Consider the following 20,314-nt stretch of genomic DNA (forward strand, 5'->3'; position numbering starts at 1 on the left):
AGCATTCGTTTTCATTACTGCATACAAATTCTTCCACCAAGATCAACACTGTATTGAACATGATATGCTTCACATATCACAATGCCTTTGTCTCACAGAATTTAGACAAGAAAGGCAATGATTAGAAGAAAGATACATTACTGATTCTGTTTTATTCACAGATAAAAAATCAAGGATTGTTGACTCAATGGAACTAAATTCCAAAATATGGAAAGTTTCTATAGCTGAGACATGAACTTAAGTAGAGTTCCTGATTTAGGCCAGTTAGCTAAATATCAACCCTCTCATTCCCATGCTGTAGTAGCTGAAATTTGACTTGTCATTCAGTAAATCTTTTTACAACTTTCACCTGAGTAGCTGTTATCCATCTGTTACAGTTATACTGTGCAAATAATAATTCTGGGAAATAATGCAAGTTTTTTCTTCATGCTGCTATTCTGATCTCCTGTATTTGCCTGCAAACAAGGACATCTGTGCATGAGTAAGCAGCTTTTATTCTGTGTCGTTGTTAGTTGCATTTTCATCAAATAATCTCATTTGTTAATTCATAGCACACAAGCAATATCATGTAGCCAAAGTGACCTAATCAATAGCAAAAATCACATTTTTCATGACAAGGTTAATACTCAAACACTTCTAGAAAAGAAGGTTACTAGTTACAGCAAATTAACAATACTGTGTTCAATTTATTGATAGATTACAAAGACAGTAGAGGGCTATCACTGTCATATTATTCTTTGCAAATAGTTAATCTAGTTTTATCAGTAGGTGAAGTCTATTGGGTGCTTCCTATCTCACAACAGAATGTTCAGTTGCAATGTGTCAGCAACAATAACTTAGCTTTATTTCAGAATTTTCTCTAGTGTATCTGTAAAAGATTACATTGTTATGGCATACAATAAAACATAGACATAGAATATACACTTCTTTATATTACCTGAAGTAAATGGATTCATATTCCTCAACAATCAGTTACAATTCTGATTTTGCCTTAAGTCCACATGGAGAATTACTGTTTTCTGACTGAAGAGAAACAAAGACTTTAATAAAAATGAGGCTCTGAAAGACTCTTCCTTCCAAAAGGACTAAGGAGTAAATTTTTAGAAAATTTCACTGCTATTATTGTTCTTATGCTTTATGAATGTGTACAGCATGATCAAGCATAAATTTCAGCATTGTTTTGCACTCTTAAAGGCTAAAACGGGTTTGGCCTGGATGAACAGGAGATTTCCCAAAAATATGTAATTGCTCTTAGAGGTAGTAGGTAATATAGTAGTAGAGAACAGACCAAGTCTATATTTACTGTGCACTTGTGAAACATAAGAAATAGAGAATAGATTCAAAGACTAAATTTAAAACACATGCTCATTCAAAAACTACTGGGCTTCAGTTTAAATGTTGGAATCTTGACTTCTGTATTTCAGCCAAACCATAGTTTGAGTGATAACATTCAACTTGCTGAACAAATTGCATCTGAATTTTCTAAAATAATGACAACATAAATTTCTTCCTAACCGGTTGTTTTATTATACTTCATACCAGAAAAATTTTAGCCCACCTATGATTTCCACAATGTTTGAATTTCTATTGTGTAAGAAGAACTTTGTCCTCTATCTATTGAAGTAGATGACTGCAGAAACAGGACAATATCTTATAAAACCTTTTGGATCTTAGGGGTTAAAAGGTGCTCTTATAAATGGAAGTCACTATTATTTACTCATGGTGAGCTGAGGTGTGTGACCAGAGTTGTAGGGAAGCTTCTGCATGTATTGCTTTTTCAAGATGTCTTAGTTGAAGCTCAGTAGGTTCAGGCAGTTATCACGAAGCCATGGATTAATAAAAGAGTTGGAACATGACCTGAGAATCTCATTAAACTTCACTTGCAGGAAGTGTCTTACAAAGTCTTTCTCAGAGATCAAAACAGGAAAAACACTTAGAAATACACAGCGTGAGCAAAGACTGATGGCCTCTAAGAAAGAAAAGGTGGGTTTCACCATCTGGTTACGTTTCTTTGAAGACAAGACTACCATAAGAGACAAAAACGGGATTCAATGGACACCACAAGTTCAGATTTCCAGAAAGGATTTGACAAAAGTCCAGCTCATGTGTTGTTCTTTTTTACTGCAAAGTGGCTCAAAAGCATATGGGCTAGCTGCCTTTTAGCAGTGTCTTACTGTTCAAAGTTCAGCAGAGAATGGAGGAGGAACAGGATGGACTCTGGGGGCATCTGGGCATACCAACTGCTGTGAAATGTCGTTCATTGATGTTTCACATAGTAACATTAGCTGTATTTAACCCAGTGTCTGCTGATTTCTAGTGCAGTGGTCAGTTTTCCTTCTGGAGCACTGAGTCTCTTCTCAAATTCTGCAGAGATCTGCAGAATTTTGCAGAATTTTGATCTGCAGAGCTTTTTGTCTCACATGCATTAGAAGGCACTTCAGACATTGCCTTTAGGACCTACCATAAATGATGGGTTTACTATAACAGAATTCATGTACAGAAGGTGATACTTCACAGCAACATTTAAGAGTTTGTGTACATCAACACAAGAAGCAGCATAAGAGGTTACTTGTGAACTGGTGCCCCATTCAAAATACAATGACGTAAACATAAAGACTCCTATTGATTTAACAGGTCATGAGAGTGACATGTGACCTTCAAGTTACTGTTATCTTCTAGAAGGAGTAAAATTAAATTTAGCCAGATTTATAGATTAAATCCCCTACCTCTTCAAGCATGTTATATTTTTGTGTATATTTTTTCATAAACTCCTAAGTACTGTAAGGTAACAAACAAGATGTGTTCATGACTTTCCTTGTGAAGGAATGCTTGCACCAGTATGCTTCAACTTGCTTCTCCTCCCACATGGTTTCAAATTGAAACAGACAAAACTCAAATGTTTCCCACAAAACAGCCCACAAACGTTAGTGATCTAGAGCTTAGTACCTGTGTATTTGCTAGTCTACTGAATATTAACTACTAGAGCAGAAAATTATGTGATCCATTATGGATTAAATAAAAGAATTGTTACTTCATGTTGTAAACATCCGTTCAGGATATCTTTAGAGTCCTGAATGTTGGAGTCTGCTTATGAAGAAGTCTTTGGACAAGCTGATCTTTTGAGATCCTTTTCATCATACATTTTACAAGCCATTAGTAGGTCTATGGACCTAATTCTGTTAGTTTACTTAGATTTCCCTTTCTGCAAAGAGCTACTGTTTATTCCATTGACACAAACTCTATCAAATGCATTCATTTAGTCTGCAAGTAACTGAACGTCTACTGACATCAATATATTCATAGTACAGATTGCATGGATTTTGACCTTATCTCTATAAGTAAAATTATTTCTGATGAGACAGTTTCTTCTCATCTTCTGTGAATGTACTGTTTAACTACAGCCATTATTTTGTGATAATGAAATGAATGACTTAATAAAACCTTCTGTAAAGGATAATCCAAAAGAAAAAAAAAAAAAAAAAAACTTACTTAAAAAAGGGACTAAAGTCTTTGTTCAGGGCCTAAAAGGTTTCTCAGATCCTGGAAATCAATGCTACTTTATATCAGTCAAATGATACCAGTCATATTTGACAGATAGTTTAAAAAGCCTTGAAAGTGATTTAGATGAAATATGTTTTTTCTTTATCTGCCCTCGTTTTTGGCAACCACACTTATTTTATTGCGTTATACATTCTTAACTAGTTGCTCCTCATAAATATTTAAGTCATCACAAAAAATCTGTACAACTTTTAGAGTTCATGTTCCAAGACACAGGAATATTTTTAAGAGTGTTTGTGCCTTTTTCTTTATTGTTCAGGAACAGAAAACAGCTATGTGAATAAATAATGAATACAATTTACTGAACAAAATTTGCACTATTTTAAAGGGTTCAGTACCCTCAGAATTACCAGATTATCTCCATTGTGGTCCACATTGCAGGCACAGAAGTACATCTTGATTATAAGCGTAAAAGCAGTATTGTTTTGAAGGTTACATTCCTGCTCATATGACCAAAGTTAACAAATATAATCAGTATGCTCTGCAAGAACTAATTACATTTTTGTGCACTAGCCAATAAAATTGGAGTAAGTAACAACTGTGATTGCAAACACTGGAGATGAAATAAGATTTTTTTGTAATATTAATACAATTTTCATGTTCTTATGAAAGGTTTGCATGGAAAAAGGGAAAGGAAAAATGGCTCTCGACGTCTTTACAGATTGTCAATGCCATGCCTAATAGGCTGGACCTGAATTATCCGTTTAAATTGACCAGCGAAATGAATGGCACCAGAATAACTGTGTTGCTTAAGGTTACTCTTTTTCTAAGTTATCGATAATATTTTTTTCCAAGATTTGTTGTAGTAAAACACCTATGTCATCATGAAAATCTATTCATTATAACTTACAAAATGTGCACTTCTATGAAATCCACACAAGAAAGAAAAAGTTTGAGTAGATCACTTATTCTTAGTTTCTTTTTAGCATAGTTAAGCTACTTTAAGTACCAATAACTAGCTCAAGTGAGACTGTACTGAATCATACAAAAATGTTTCTTTATATACTTAGAAGACTTTTTTCAAAATTGCATTTAGATTTTAAATTTTCTAAATATTCTCAGAAATGTAATCCTTCAAATCTGAAGTACAGTGGGTTTAAAAAAAAAAATAATTAGTGTCTTTCCTGGTTTTAGACATTTTCATAACAAACTACATTGAGAGTCTGCAGATTTTGTAAATAAAATACTACAGCAATCAGAAGTAGCACTAACTTGTGATATATCTTACCAGAATTACTCTTAGTGACCTGACATCTTCCTTGGTCGAACATGTGTGGATAATTATAGTCTTTTTTTTTTAACTGCATATTGCAGATTTATTTTTTTCATCAAATGTTATACAAATCAATATCTGTAAGCTCAGTGGATTTATGCTATCTGAGCTAAAGATAGATGGAGTTACTTTGTGACTGGAAAAGATTTTGCAAAAATGTGCATACTGAGATGATTACCCTCCTCCTGATGAACTAAATTAATATTTTTCCTTATGAATATACATATGATATTATTGAGTCTCCTCAAAAAGCTGTAGTTGGCCGTATGAATCCAGCTTTCCTTCTTCAGTCTCCAGATACTGAATACTCCTAAAGAAGAAAATTAAAATCTTGCTAAACACGTAGGGTTTTTTCATCCTTCATGACTGAAAATATTTACGTGAATATTCCTCCAAGATATTTCTAGTATTTATTTCTGTGACTTTACTTGATGAGATAATCGAACCTCAGAAATCAATCTAAATTCACAAGTTTCACTAATATAGCCAGTGTTTACTGAATATAAAATTTAAAGAGTTCAATGACGTTAGATTTATCTTGATGTACAATAACAGTTTAAAAACAGCAAAGCAGTTACCTCCTGAGACAGGATTCAAGGAAAGACGTTATTTTAATACCAGTCCCTGAATACTGAGAGGCCTTCCACAATGCTTTGTGATGAGGACAGGAAAGACCACACTGTACTATCCCCTACTCATTCTTACTTCTCAGGGCTTAATCTGAACGAGTGTAAATTTGAAGAGAAAAGTGATCATAAGTGGTGGAAGAAGATACAGAGAAGGCAGAGTTAATGAATGCCTTCTGTGTCTCTGTCTACTCTGCCAGAGGTTGTCCTGAGGAGCCCCATACCACTGAGGCCCCAGAGGAAGGCAGGACAATGGAGGAGTTTGCCTCGGTTGATGAGGACTAGGTTAGGGAACAGTTAGACAATCTGGACATCCATAAATCCATGGGTCCGGATAGGATGCACCCACGGGTGCTGAGGGAGCTGGCTGAGGTCATTGCTGGACCGCTCTCCATCATCTTTGCCAAGTCTTGGGAAACAGGAGAGGTGCCTGAGGACTGGAGGAAAGCAAATGTCACTCCAGTCTTCAAAAAGGGCAAGAAGGAGGACCTGGGTAACTATAGACTGGTCAGCCTCACCTCCATCCCTGGGAAACTGATGGGACAACATATCCTTGGTGCCATCTCAAGGCATATCAGGGATAAGAGGGTCATTAGGGGCAGTCAACATGGCTTCACCAAAGGGAAGTCGTGCTTGACCAACATTATTGACTTTTATGGGGACATAACAGGATGGATGGATGATCGCAGAGCGGTGGACGTGGTCTACCTTGACTTGAGTAAGGCATTTGACACATTCTCCCACAGCATCCTCACAGCTAAAAAAAGGGAATGTGGTCTCGATGATCGGGTAGTGAGGTGGACTGCGAACTGGCAGAAGGGAAGAAGCCAGAGAGTCATGGTCAATGGGGCAGAGTCCAGTTGGAGGCCTGTATCTAGTGGAGTGCCTCAAGGGTCAGTACTGGGGTCAATATTATTCAATATATTCATCAATGATTTGGACAAGGGAATAGAGTGTACTATAAGCAAGTTTGCTGATGACATGAAGCTGGGAGGAGTGACTGATATGTTAGAAGGCTATGCCCCCATCCAGCGAGACCTGGACAGGCTGGAGAGTTGGCCAGGGAAAAATTTAATGAAATATAACAAGGGAAAGTGTAGAGTCTTACATCTGGGTAGGAACAACCGCAGGTTCCAGTATAAGTTGGGGAACAACCTGTTAGAGAGCAGTGTAGGGGAAAGGGACCTGGGATCCTGGTGGACAGCAGGATGACCATGAGTCAGCACTGCACCCTTGTGATCAAGAAGGCCAAAGGCATCCTGGGGTGGATTAGAAGCGGAGTGGTTAGTAGGTCGAGAGAGGTTCTCCTTTCCCTCTACTCTGCCCTGGTGAGACCACATCTGGAATATTGTGTCCAGTTCTGGGACTCTCAGTTCAAGAAGGACAGGAAACTGCTGAAAAGAGTCCAGCGCAGGGCAACAAAGATGGTGAAGGGAGTGGAGCATCTCCCTTATGAGGAAAGGCTGCGGGAGCTGGGTCTCTTGAGCTTGGAGAAGAGGAGACCGAGGGGTGACCTCATTAATGTTTACAGATATATAAAGGGTGAGTGTCACGAGGATGGAACCAGGCTCTTCTCGGTGACAACCAATGATAGGACAAGGGTTAATGGGTTCAAATTTGAACACAAGAGGTTCCACTTAAATTTGAGAAGAAACTTCTCAGTGAGGGTGACAGAGCACTGGAACAGGCTGCCCAGGGAGGTTGTGGAGTCTCCTACTCTGGAGACATTCAAAACCCTCCTGGACATGTTCCTGTGCGACCTCACGTAGGCGTTCCTGCTCCAGCAGAGAGATTGGACTAGATGATTTTTTGAGGTCCCTTCCAATCCCTAAAATTCTGTGATTCTGCGATTCCATGATAAAAAAAAAATATCTTAAAGCCTGTTACAGAATGATGCAAAAACATTTAACAGTGTTTGATTTACTTAGATGAAGAACGATCAACCAGACATACATAAGAAACTGGCAATTCATTTTTAGCCTCAGCAGCATTATCTGTCAACCACTCTTTGCACAAACTGTCCACATTGAAGGACATTTTCAATGCTCTAGTTGAGTTTTACACCAGGAAAACAAGAGGATAATTCAACCCATCATGCCAATTAGTATTTTCGTTCACAGAACATGTTTACTGTGATTTTGTCTTTGCTGCTAAAGGCCAATGTCAGTGAATGAGTCTACTGACCATACAGCCATATTAGAGCTGCTTGTCAATATCACTGGTTTCTTTACTATATATCCCTGATCTGTGGTACTGGCTCTTCCTTCAGCATCCCCCGTAATGGTTAGACCACACATCACCATATATGCAGAGGAAAATCAATTGTGCAAACTTTAGCAACCTAGCACCACAAGCAAAGATAAAAGACTGGTTTGATTATTTTCCAAATTCTAGTAGAAAATCATATAATAGACTCAACTGGGATAATTTCATAAGATAAAGCAAAACCAGAACCGTCCAAAATATTAATTACATGGTAGCTTTCACAATGTTATTACAATAATAATAGATTTGCTGTATTTTCCAGTTCTGATGCCACTGTCATCTATCATCTCTTTTTTTTTTTTTTTTAAATTTCTATTGTGTTTCCTAATTTAAACTCTCTTTAAAATAATTGCATTTATAAATACCCATTGACAGATGAAGAGAAGGAGGAGAGGAAAAAGAGTTGACAGTATCCTTCTTACAGAGATCAAAATGAGATTTATTGCTTCAAATATTCAATCTGCCTACTTAGGCTGTGTTACAAATGCACCTTCATTACCAGCTACATGTCATGAAAGACGACAATCAATTTGTTCTACAGTAAAACTGGAAATGTATAATCACTGTTAAATAATACCTGCAAATATCAAGGTGACACGGGTAGTTTTGGAGAATGCCTTTTTACTGTGAATGCATTTTGGATAATGGAATGTAACTGGGAACAGATATACAATCAGTTTCTAAATCAGTCAGGACTTTCTGATGGTATCACAAATGGAGAGAGCAAAACTTGAGTAGTACAGGACCCCATCTGAAGGCATAATGAACAACTGTCAGTAAATTCTTCATGTATGTCCTAGTATCAAAGAATAAGAAAAAGAATATCTACTGAGGACTTTGAATAATAACCTAGTAAATCTGACCAAGTGTTCCAAATAATTATTTAATACTAAAATATTGACAAATAATGTAATAACATGCCTAGTCTGCAAGTAACAGATTACATATTTTTCTAAAACAATGTAGTATTCAAAGCCAAAAGGTTCAGTTATGCTAATAAATAATTAACTGGATTCTTCTCATTCTTTTATATACTTTTAATGTAACTATAATATATAAACACGATAAGCATTCTTACGTCAAGCTGAATTAAGAAAAAGATACATATTTTTAATTGCTCTGTTTAAGCCTAAACTGCTGATGAAGAACAGGAAAGCTAGAGATGACCACTTGACCCTGAATCAATTAAAAAAGTGTGAGCGAAAAACAAAATACAGACTCCAGATCTTTTGGTCCTTGGAATGCGGTGAATGCACTTTTAAGACAAACCTTAAGGGCTTCAACAAATCAAATTCTTAAGGACAGTTCATGAAAAACCAAAGTGCATATGTGTATACATGCACATATGTGTGCCTGTGTGACAGTGTTTTCTCCCATTTATACAAAAATCGGAGGGCCTTTTTTAAATCGTAAGAGTCTTTTGAAGAAAGATGAAACGAAAAAAACAAAGGTAATAATTTTTATCTGTAGGGCTTATGTCTATAAAGTCATATAGAGTTTTGAAATTCAAGATTACAAACAATTTTTAGAATTAGAAAATACATTTCTTATTAAGACATACTTATTTATAACCATGTAGTATCTTAGCGCAGAGAGAACTTTATGCACATTAGGCTCGGGGAACATGTATATTTATGGATAAATTAACCTTCAGGGAATACAAAGCATTTGTTTTATGAGGAAACATTGCTAACTATGAACATTTAAATGAAGGAATTTATAAAATATTTTCAGCAATAACGTGAAAAATGTCTAATTCCTTCCAGTCCAAGGGTGTGATTGGAGAGGGGGGAAGAAAACCAAAACCATGCGTTACTTCTCAATGACATTTATGTAAAAAAAGTTTTAAAAATGCATTTCTAAAATATTAATAAAGTAATAGCCTAAAACTGAAAACAGAGTTGCAAAAATGGGCGAATATTAATTTCAAAACACTGTTGTACTCATTCTAATCTGTGTGTTGGCACATTTTATGCAAAATCTAACCCCTTTCAGATAAATCAGTACCTCAGGTAGGTGACAGTTATATAAGTACATAGAAAGGAAGGTCTATACATCTCAGCCACAAGCAATGCCTTAGTCATCCTCATGGTCCCAGAGGCACTGCTTTGACAGGACTAAGAGTAGTGAAATGTCTACAAACACTTTGCGCTGAAAGTCATCATGACTCCTCTTCAGGAATACAGAAGTAGATGTTGGTTTTGGCATTCACAGGCCCAGATGCAGCTTTCTATGCCCACTCCTAGCCCTGCAGAACTCAGCCATTTCTCCAGCCAGAACATGCCTTTATTTTTTCCTGATGTCTTTTTGAGACTCAGGCATGTTTGTTTGTTTCCATCTCCTATATGCTGCCTGAAATTTAACAGCTATGAAAAAGGCAGAATGATCTGATATTGTTGCAACATAACAACTCATTGTTTAAAGATACTTATAGAGATAGAATCAAGCTATGTATTTTATGTTCACTATTGTGTAAAACTTGCTAGAGGACAAATACTTATAAACCTGTCCTGGTGATGTCTTTAATCTATTGCCCTTTTAGTTTAAAAGTGTACTGTAAAATACTAAATTCAGTATTATATCTAAACAGAAACAGCTAGAAACATGTAGAGATAAGCATAAGCTTTCACACACTTATTTATTGCAACCAGTCTTACTTTTACAAGGTTTAGGAGTAACTATTCAACAAAAAATATCCTAGTATTGGGAAGCATATATTATTTTTTTCAGAGCCATGGTGTATCATTTGTTCTATAGGCTGATTATCATCATCCAACCACAACTATGCAATCTTTTATTTTATAAATGATTTTTTTTTTTTTTACTGTCGCACACCATTTCAAGACATGAGTTTCAACAGCAAGTATTTTTTTGGTGGAACACATTCCAAAGCCCATCATCTCCCTCCCTTCTCATCTCATAAATGCTCTCTTTAGCTTCTGCTATAAATCAATTCATCTCATGTCTGTCTGATCCATGTACCATGTCAAATTCTTCTGAGGCCTTAAATTGAATTTAAGACCATAGAATTTAAGTGAAAATCCAGCTAAGGAAAAAAAAAAAAAGAAAATTTGCATCACTGATGAGTTAGTGTCAAATGTTTTCACCTTTTTAAGCATTCTTTTTACATTAAAAAGTCTGTCATGTATAAACAGAATTAAAGACACTTTTACTTTCCTTTTTTTTTGTGACATGATAATTCGTAGATAAAATAACTGACAAACAGAAAAAGATCCAAGAATTTGCTTTCTTATGGTCAATCTTGTCCTCTAGAAATCTCAGAAGAGGCTGGGAAATTACTTTGTTCCTATTCTTTAAGAAAAAAAATCTTTTTAACTTGGGATGGAAGCAGAAATGGACTAATGAAAAATGTGCAAATATATATGCTCAACTCGTAAACCATCTGGAATAAAGGACAGTGAGGTGTAGTATAATTAAAGCAGAAGAGAATTACATTCTCAAGCTTCCTAAAAAATTTCATATTTAATGACTCAGTAAATATGAGTAAGAACACATTTGTAAGAGTTTCTTCTAGTTTAGATAGAGTGATGTCTCTGAATCAAGTGAAACCTTCAAAGAGAAGCACTTAAGGTAGAGTTCTGTCAGGAAAGAGAATTCAAAGGACCCTGTTTCCCGTTCAGCACAGCAAACTGTTTCTGATATCAAAGAACTCTGTAAAAGATGTTATTATTTGGTAAGAAATTGGGCTTTTTTGGTTTTTGATCTACTCACTGGAAATAATAAAAAATTGTCACCATTATGCTATTCATGAAGTGCTGTCAAATATCACTAGGAAAGAAATGAGGGAATGCTTACCTTTTAAAATAGACATAAAGCAAGGTCATTAATTACTCAGATAAAAATATGAAAGCACCTTTTTATTACACTTAACCAGGAAGATTTCCTTTACTTAAGAGAGAATACATGAGTTCAAAAAACAGCTAATATAAAAAAAAATTATTTTCAGTTCAAAAGGATGGAAACTCACCAGGGAATATTGATCATATGAGAGTGTTGTCATCATTTTTTCACAATGTACCTATGTATGTGATTGTACATTATTTGAATTAATATTATTGAAGAATCACACTCCACTGTGAAAGTAGTTGGTCGCCGATATTATGTTCTGATTTCCTTTTTCAGTTTCAGCTCTAACTAGTTAATTGCTTGCTAGCAGTTTACCAGAAACTGAACATAGATGTAACAGAAGAGAAATTTTATCTTGAAAGTGTAAGGAAAAAAACTTAAAATGATATGAAACTGATCAAGAGTTCAAAGCCTTAGAAGAGAGATGTCCAAATGTAACTGTCGTACAAGTCCATGTGACACAAAACCTGGAAAAAGTACTTAGAAGAATGTTTACTGGTTCCAAACCCAGTCTGGCAGTGACTACAAGTTGCTACTGTATTATTTGGTAGTAATGAGACTTTCCACTTCTATCTATGAGTTCTATATAGACTGTGTACCCTATGGACAGCCTTTCTGCTTGTGCAATAGTGCCAGGTTTTCTTCGTGACCTTGTCTGCAATTATTCTGTAAGACTTCTGAAACTTCACTATGCTATAGAATTAGTGAAGCTATTAGGGAGTCTAAAGTACTGAGGTTCAGGTTGTTTCACATCTTTACGAGCGTGTGAAAACACATAAAATGAAGGATTTTTGTTACTTTCATTCCAGACTCAATGACGCTTTATCAGAGAATCTCTTTCCCAAACAACGACAAGAGGTAACTCATTTATCATGTTATCTACATCTCCATAGAATGAAATTTGTCCTTTCATTCCCATGTTCCAGAAGTTTATTTTTTTGAGGTGAGGACAGAGGCAGAGTGGCAGCATTAGAGGAGAAAAAACTCACACCACCTTTGGAATAAATTTGAAATGAATAAAATGAAGGCTCCAACTCCAGGGCTCTCATTTCAGCACTTGTGCAAGTGCAAAATGTTTTTATCAAAGAAAGATTGAGTTTCCCAGTTGACTTGCAGCCCTACAAACCTTCACAGACATGGCATGCTTTATTCATGAGCTGTAGACTCAAGTCGTAGACAAAATCACTCTCTACTGAGATAGAAAAACTCAAGGCAGCATTTAAATGGTGGTTTAACCACTAGGTCTTTTGAAATACATCAATATAAGTGAGCAAAGTTCTTCATGCACTCAGAGCAACTGGTTAACAAGTATTTATTTAAAGTTTAACCTATTTAATTCAGTGAAGAATCCATTCTGAAAAGTCGTAAAATAATCATTGCTGCAGTTGCTTCAAGTAGCCTCTGTGTGGTTTTGTATTTTTGGAAATTAATTCAAAAAATCATTCCAAGCTGCCAGGCAGACTGTTTAAAGGAGCTACAGTAAAGGGCTCTCCATTCTAAACTTCACTGAGATTATTATTATTGTGAGTATCCCAATGCAATGCACAAGGATGTTATGGAAGCCTTTGTCCACAACCACACCACTTCGATTTGTTGGTTTGTGTAGATAACTATTTTTATAAACACAGAGCGAAACTAGGAAAACCAAGCTGAACTGGTTATGAAATAAATTCAATGATCACCATATCCAGTAACAACGAACCTAACATTTGCAGTGTAATAATTCAATTAAAAAACCAAACAAATAAACAAAACCCACAAGCAAACAAACAATATCAGAAAAAAAGACCAATGTTTAAATGAAATAATATTTTTACCCAGGATGTCTTTCTCTCTGCAATAATTCGTCTTAGGTATCTCATCAACTGTGAACTCCAACTCTAAGACAGATATCTTAGCAGGGGGATAACCCACAGGACTACTTAATAATAGCACAGGTTTCCAATTTCATGTCAAATTAATGGTTTAAGTATCTGTCACCAGTGTAGCTATATTGAGTTGATTACTATTCCTTCAGGGTTAATAAATCCAAAGGAGGTAAAAGGATAGGTTTATATTTCTGCATTATCAAAATAGATTTGGAAAAAGTACATTGGTTAGGCATAATAAAATAAAGAAATTAACAACACATGCACATTGGTTCTGTTCTATCATGGAAATATACCATGTATGTGCCATTGTATCATGTATTTCTAATCTCTATTTATGAATTATTGTAGAACAAAAGACAGGTAGAATTTTGCAAGATTTTTTTTTTTAGTCATACATTGAAATAATATTTGTGCTGTGTTTTCTTGATTAAAGAACTTAAAATTCAGAATTTCAACTGAAAGCAATACTCAGTATCTACAGGAGTGATCAGTATTTTTTCAAAATCACTTTCAATATGTTCACAGAAACAAGATTGAAATACATTAAAAACATTCTATGCCTAGTCTTCAGGTAGCATGTATTTATACAGCTCCAGAAAAGTCAGTTAACTTGGATTATCTTTTTTAAAATATATGAAAAATATCTAATGTCATTTTATAGCTGTAGTGAGTTCAGAGTTTAAAGGGCAAGGATGTTCTGACTTCCAGAGCTAAAAAGCTAAGAACGTAGTCTGGTTTGGAACATAGCATACAGTTCACCACAAATAAAACAGTGCAGTGTTTGGAGCACCTCCAATTCCAAATTTATACTAATGTATTAGGCAAAAATGTATTGCAATTGGTAACACTACAAGAAAGTCACCTAATAATTTGGTAGAACAGGACAAGGTCTCTTTCAGAGCAGTTAGAGTGCCTTGTAATATCATATGACCTGTTTTCTGATTAATATTGATATATTTTACTGCATTAAGAATACAACTGGTGAAAAAAAATCAGATTAGTCTCAAAATGAGGCCAAGTTTGAAACTGGAGTCAAGAATGTAGGTCAACACTGCAAATGTGTTCCTATTTTCATAATGTGTTTAACCAGAGCTTTCAATCAAAATGTTACAAAATTGTGGGGAAGTTTAAGTACAGTTATAAATCTCAAATATGAAATTCCAACCTCCTTTTAAATGACAGGTTCCAAACCCATCTCATCACCTTTTATTTTATACTTTTTTTCACCTTCATATATTTGCTAATAAAACTGTCCTCTCTCTACCACCTTCCACAACATTCAGTCAATGTTAGCAACTAACCTCATGCTCTGCTGCTGCTTACAGATTAATTTACTGAACCATTTTTCTGGTTTTTTGGCCCTAAATTATTTTCACATTCATTCAATGTAAAATATTATTTTAACCTATGAAAGATGAAATGATTTTTCTGGAATTTATAGCTACCTTCATGCAAATGTCAGTGGTATCATGACAATGATATTTCATTCCAGATAGAAGAGACTAATCAGCTTATTATTATCCTTCTACTTTTATTCTCATTTTTGTTACTTTATTACTTCCTTTTTTTCAGTCATATCCTCTCTTTCTCCCTCTCCTTTCACAGAGTCTGCCATATTATAGGATAATTCTATTTATAGTATATTAAGGATTAATCAAGTTTTCTTCAAAAAAATTTTAAAAGCACAATCCAATTTAGGTATGGGTAGCTAGAAGAAAATCAAGTATTGCCAATCATTTAACAAATCTCTGTAAAAATAGATATACAGCTGCCTAATCTTAAAAAAGCCAGAATTCCAGATTGACAATGTACATAAAACGATGATGGATGCAATGTAATGATATGACTGAATAGTAATAGCTATCTCTTGGGAATACAGGTATCTTGATAAATCCTAAAATATTCATAAAACTTAACAGCTCAAATTAAAAAAAAAAAAAAAGGCTTTGAGACACAACTGGATCTTAGATGTGTGCAGTTATATGAAATATTAACAGTCTATAAAACAAGGAAACATTCTGCATTTACTTATTCCCATTTTTCAATAGTAATTCACTCTCTTCCCCATTGTGATGCACATTTTGTGAAACTATGTTGCAAAATAAAACAATAAAAGCATTTGTGTAACAGAGGTGAATCGGAGAGAGAATCATATTGGAACACAAAACCTGAAGATAATTCTATTGAATTCAAGATTACTAGCTTCCAGAGTTATAAAAGCTTCGTTTCCCAGGTTCGTCTTTTTGGAGTATTTCATAATCATTCCTTTGAGAATCAGGACTGAAGAGGCCAGAGGTGGAAGAGGTCTTCTGTGAAAACCGATCCCTCTGTGATGATTAGACATTCCTGTCCTTTATCGATTGTCTGTATGGTTCACCCTGATGCAGAGAGTTATTGCACTTGTATCACTTGAAAGCAGTCAAGCCAATGAAACCAGTAACATTTTATAAGAAACATTTTGTTTATAAGAATTGCTATTTTAACTTTTTTTCTTCTGCCATCTTACTGTTGTATTGATAGGATGATATAATTGTGGAGGGAAAAACAGATCTTTTAAAATATGTTAAATAAAAGTTCTGTATCTCAGATTCTTTTTTTCCTATTATTTGCTTAGAATGAACCATGAAATCATAAGTTCAGGAGCACACCTTTATAGCACTAGAGCATCTCCACTCTGAGTCTTCATTTCAAACACATAATGCTACAAATTCTTAAGACTAAATAAAAGATAAGATTGACTCTTCTGAAGTTGATTATTCCCCAGCTTGAAACCAAGTCTGAAATGCCCCCTCAGTAATTCCTGCTCATTAAGCTTTCATTCAGGAAAGTCTATTCAAGAAATTCAGTGGTTTTCTATGTTAGGGTTTCAATGCAATATGATAGTAGGAGCATTAGCATGAAGCTAAATTTTGAACCTATTTTTCGTCTTGCTTGTATTTTTTCCTTCCAACCTTTGCTGCAAATTTAATGGATGCAAATGAAATTCAGCATTGTAAGCAGAAAAAAATGAATCTTTGGCTGCAAGCATCTTGAAAGGAGTTGTGCTATGAATTTAAGCCTTTTTTTTTTTTCATTTCCAAATATGTTTTTCTTTTGTTAACATTTAAGATAACTGGTCTGACCTTCCTTAAAATAGTTGTAGTGACAGAAATCTGGATGATACAATGCTTCAAGTAAAATGGCCTGACCCCCACATAATACATTTTGGCTTGAAAGTATAATTATGGAGCTTAATGAGAAGAAAGCTTAAATGAATTGGGGTATTTTTGTTATTCTTGGTGACCTTTAGTATGTTTTTAGTTTTAATTTAATAACATTCAGTAGGAGATTAATTATCATGGCTTTCTGTTTATCACATCTACTTTTTTCAAGTACTTCCTTCACAACTTACATATTGTCTCTTGTTTGAAGGGGATAAAGTATATGTAACATCAGGTATTGTGTAAGTTCTACTTATTTCACCTTCCCAGTTGCTGTCTCTGCAACAACTTTCCTACCATTTATGCTTTCCTCAAACAAAAATAAGTCTTAGAATACAGATAATAAACACCAGAGCACAGAACATAATTTTAATTCTTAGTCAGGAGAACATACAGACCTTTCCAGATTCATTACACATCAGTACACCTAAAATTTATAACTTGTATAGGTGTTGTACTGAAATGAATCTGTTAGTAGTCTTTGTTATGCTGCTGTGCTTACCTGGATTGGAGAACTGAGAATTGTATATGCAGTTTTGTTGTAGGTCTCTTCTTACAAAGAAACATATAGTAGAGTCTGATAAATATTAAAAAATCTGTTTTTTAAAAAAAGAAATGCTTTTGTATAGATAGGGATTATTTAATCAAGTTTTGCAATTATATTTATGATATATTTACCATAGGAGCCCCAGAGGTCACACTCAAGTGAAATAAAAAATAAAATAGAAGTGTGAAGTACAATATTGAAAGTCCATTGAGGACTGCTGATCTCAGTGAAGAACAGGCTGGAATAAAGACAGGGACATAACCAAGCAGAACCTCTTTTCTAATTAGGAAACATGGTGTCTTATTTAGCCACCCTGCAAAACAGTGATTGTGGACCCACCTTTCAGTTTTTTTCTGCCTCTGAATGATTACCTTATTAATGCATGAGCGGGTAAATTTACCAGATGTGTGAGAAATTGTAATTGAAAATTGACTGATTGGATATTATTAATAATACTAAGCAAACACAATATACTTCCTATAACTAGCATAAAATATTTTATGACTAAAGGATATTTTCCACTCATGTACTTGATCATCAGTCCTATGACAGAGACTTTTGAATTTGTATTTCTTTTTTCATGATATTAAAATGAGTAGACTGCATTTTCAAGGTCATCGTATTCAGACATACGTTAAGTCAACATCAGGAAGAAACAGGTCACATAAATAATCGGCTCTTCCTCTAAAGAAAAAAGTGCGCCCTCTTTGTGTGCAAAGAATAAAATGACCATCAAAAATTATCAGATGAATAAATTTTATAAATGAGGGAAGGAGCTTAGTCACTTCTGCTAAGAATAGAGCTGTGTTCTGTGAATATTCCTTCTAAAGTTTTGTTGTTTGTTTGTTTGTTTGTTTTTTTTGTAAGAAGTTAAAAGTTTTTTAAAGAAGTACATATGAAGCATAAAAGTTATCTTTCATATACATGTTTTTTTTTTTTTCTTAACACAAGACATGAGTTGTCTGTTCTACGATGGAGACTGAATTCTTATGTCTTCATGTTTCCCCATTTTTAACTAAACCTTAAAAATGAAAATATCTTCAATTCTAACATAAAGAAAAGAATCCATACTTTAATTTTCTTCTAACTCTGTGTGTGTTAGCAGGAGTACCATTTAAACTCTTGGTATCTCAGTTTCCTATGAGTAGAGAAAGAAAATGATTACCTTAAATGGGTGTTCAGAGGCCTAATTAAGTACTGTTTGTATCATTCTGAGATCCTCAGAAAAAAACAATTACACTGTGCATATGAAAAATATAGCTATACTAATTAATACATTATTGAAAAATGAAACGGTTAACTGACATGTTACAAACATAATTGCACCTCCTACTATTTTTAAGGCTCCTTTTCAACTTGCATGGAATTTCACACCCAAGAAAGGTGTTCTCCTAATTGAATCATCAGATCTATGAATAATCCAGTGGAATCACTTCGTGCACAATACATCACTAGGCTTAATTTTGCTTGTATGTACATTCATCCAGCAAAGTGACAGCTTGGGAAAGAAGGTTAAGAATAGGATGCCATTATGATAGGAGAAGGGGTTGTGCTTCTTTTCTTTTAGAAATCTGTGCTAAATCTTCAAGTTTCAGAAAGACCTTGTTAAATTAATCCCATAATTTCCCATAATTCACTTGCAGAAGTTCATCAAAAATGAAAATCAATTTCACATCTCAGTGCCTTCTGCTGGGTCATAGAAACCTATTATTTTCCTTCATTACCTCTTTTTTACTATGTTATCAACTGTGATCTGCTCATTAAGAGTTTTCAGTTCACAAAGTTCTGATGAAAAGTATCCTAATATAAGACACAGAGAGCATTTGGCATCACTGCATCTCAATTGTGATAGACATCTTCAGACAACAGCACAATGTGAGCTGCATAGGTAGTTTAGTAGTCCTATTGCTCTTTAATGTCAATCAAGATTATGGGTGCAGGTCAACAAATTATGAAAATCATGAAAAATATTAGTTTTTCCCATCACGAGTTAGTATATAAAGGAAGACAGTGCTGTAACTATGCAAATACTTTAGAAAATGAGACAATAATAGGACACTGAGCACTCGATAAGAAACATGCTTGGGAGCCGCAGGAAGAATATGGAGACTGTGACAAGCTGCTTACCAGTATTTGCAGGGAACAGGCAGCAGGCAGGTAATTTACCATGTCTGTTTCCTGATGGCAGACAGGAAAATAGTAGCATTTAGGCATTCTGAAAGTCAGGTCTGTGAGTTAAATAGCAGGAGCAAAATTTGGTATCTGTACAACTTATATCAGTCTCTGTGAACTGTTGTGAATATATACCATGTTTTCTAACTATATCAACAAATCTCACACCATTTATATAATGTATGAGATTCTGTGAGGATATTTTATATAGCTTTAGTCTAAAGCATTGTTAAATATGACAGTGGTACTAAGAAAAACCTGGGTGGGGTGAAGCAGAATTTTACTTTTGCCTCTTAAATAACAATGTAAACATCTATTCTGTATCTCATGTGCCTGTGTATTATTGTCGTTTAAAAGAATGTGTACAGAAATATTGGAGCAATATCAAGTTAAAGGCAAACTGAATTAATAGGAGTAGATGGAACAACTGCCTTCAGATGTGCTGACAGTTAAAGTACTTTTAGAAATATTAACAGTATTGTATTTTCTTTCATGAATATCACCTGTGGGAATAAAAATTTGGCAAACTCATCAGCAGAAGTGATGGGAATTAATGCAGTCTCTTTCTTTCTACTATATTTCTGCTAGTACTCCTAGTTAGCATAAAAACTGATTAGGAGTGGGTGCTAGTCAAAGTCCATCTTTGAACAGAGTTTTCATGTTCCTAAATATCATTGCTATTACATGCCACAGAGAAGTTATTTGGCTAGCAAAACATTATATGTGAGATGTCCCAGAAGAAAAAAGATTCAACATCTTGCTATAGAAAACAGTAATAAAAATAACTGTCTGATATGTACCTATCCCTCCTGAGGAAGCTACTTTGATTTAACTTAATTTTGTTGACATTTTTCTCATGAAATTATAATAAAAACCAAATTATATGAAAGTGAGATTTCCCATGAAAGCTTTGTAATAGTAAATATGGAATAAAG

At 34.7% G+C, this 20,314-nt stretch overlaps 1 long non-coding RNA gene across 2 annotated transcripts in view; it reads right to left on the reverse strand.

The window, feature by feature from the left end:
* Nucleotides 1-20,314, reverse strand: part of LOC139828096 (uncharacterized) — a 74,464-nt gene that overhangs the window by 3,568 nt on the left and 50,582 nt on the right. For both annotated transcript variants that reach the window (XR_011739322.1, XR_011739323.1), the window contains exons 3-4: nucleotides 19,335-19,385; nucleotides 938-1,023 (exon numbers count right to left, since the gene is read on the reverse strand). This is a non-coding gene — a long non-coding RNA (uncharacterized lncRNA). The remainder of the gene's footprint in view (nucleotides 1-937; nucleotides 1,024-19,334; nucleotides 19,386-20,314) is intronic.

Source organism: Patagioenas fasciata, chromosome 5, assembly GCF_037038585.1.
Source record: "Patagioenas fasciata isolate bPatFas1 chromosome 5, bPatFas1.hap1, whole genome shotgun sequence".
NCBI classification, from domain to species: Eukaryota; Metazoa; Chordata; class Aves; order Columbiformes; family Columbidae; genus Patagioenas; species Patagioenas fasciata.